We start from the raw sequence: 1468 nt of genomic DNA on the forward strand, positions 1-1468 counted from the left end.
CAAATTTCAGCCTAGAATGAAAACAATGAAAAGAGTAATTCTGACGATTTTGTTAAGGATACTGAAGATTGTTTGCATTAATTACATCTTAATTAAGTACTTTACTCCCCAAATTATCATTACTGTAATGCAAAAACTTAAAATTGGAGAAACATGTATGTAACATAAAAGTGTCTATATCTGCATTCATTTTTTAAAAAGATGATACAGACTTTAAGAAAAACATTTAAAACTTAAAAAAATTCTTGCAAAAATAGAAAAAGTTTAATTAAGAGAAAAGCTCCTTTAAATTGATGTATTTGAAATTGTGAACATGATAATATATGATTGTCTGTACTGCCCATAATATTTATATGCTTATGCTTAGAACATATTAAGAATAATAAAACAAATAATTCTATTTTTACTTATTGTATATTTTAATTTTCTATATATTTACACACATTACCGGTCAAAAGTTTGGAATAATAACAATATTTTTTTATGTTAAATTGTTTTTAATACTATATTTTACACTGGAATTAATTTCATTGGCCGTTTTAAGTAAAAATAACATTTGGTGAAGTTCAAAAGAATTAGTGAGTCTTCGGTTTCAGTATTTAAATAAGATATTCATCAAAACAATACTATTCTTCTTTTCTAAGGAACACAAATAAGAATGTTTCAACTGTTTTTGTTCACACAGTGGAAGTCAGTGGGGTCCGAATAAACACTGATATTACAAATGCAAAGAGATATGTGCTTTATATAACCTCCCAATAATATAAAAACTTCCAAAGCCAAACATAAGTGAAAATAAGCACTCGGTTTCCCAGGGAACGTGCGATCCTACACGAGTTGTCGCTGTGAAACTAGCGTCTCTGTACCTGCGAGTAAACACACTCCTCCTGAAGCCGCTGCTGCGGAGTGTTTGAGTGGTTCGGAGTGAACATAACCTCGCCGTACTGAACCTCCTCCTCCTTAACCTTCTTCTTCCTCTTTGTCTGCGGTTGGACCGCGGCGTATTCCACATCAGCAGCCAGGAAAGATTCTGCGGTGAGAAAGGAGAAATGATAACAAGACGTTCTGGATAGCTGTTAGTCACTGCTAGTCTACTGCAGAAATAGCAGCTTTACCACAACTGCTAACTGACAAATGAAGCTTTTCAGGAGTGAAACTATTTTACTAAGAAAGTAGCAAACAATAATGATGAAAAAAGATCAAATCCAGTGCAAGTTTTTTTTTAAAGAATTCTCTTCTGCTCACCAAGCCTGCATTTATTTGATCCAAAATACTGCAAAAGCAGTAACATAGTGAAATATTTTTACTATTTAAAATAGCTGTTTCTATTTGAATATATTTTAAAATGTAATTTATTCCTGAGATTTCAAAGCTGAATTTTTAGGATCATTACTCCAGTCACACGATCCTTCAGAAATCATTCAAATATTCTGATTTGCTGCTCAAAAACATTTATTATTATTATTAT

The 1468-nt window shown here is 31.5% G+C and overlaps 1 long non-coding RNA gene across 1 annotated transcript in view; it reads right to left on the minus strand.

The window, feature by feature from the left end:
- Positions 1–957: 957 nt before the first annotated feature.
- Positions 958–1468, minus strand: part of LOC107559619 (uncharacterized) — a 3526-nt gene continuing 3015 nt past the window's right edge. Inside the window, exon 3 of the long non-coding RNA XR_001605643.1 lies at positions 958–1030. This is a non-coding gene — a long non-coding RNA (uncharacterized lncRNA). The remainder of the gene's footprint in view (positions 1031–1468) is intronic.

The sequence above is a fragment of the Sinocyclocheilus grahami genome, unplaced genomic scaffold (genome assembly GCF_001515645.1).
Source record: "Sinocyclocheilus grahami isolate Dianchi unplaced genomic scaffold, SAMN03320097.WGS_v1.1 scaffold692.1, whole genome shotgun sequence".
Taxonomy (NCBI): domain Eukaryota; kingdom Metazoa; phylum Chordata; class Actinopteri; order Cypriniformes; family Cyprinidae; genus Sinocyclocheilus; species Sinocyclocheilus grahami.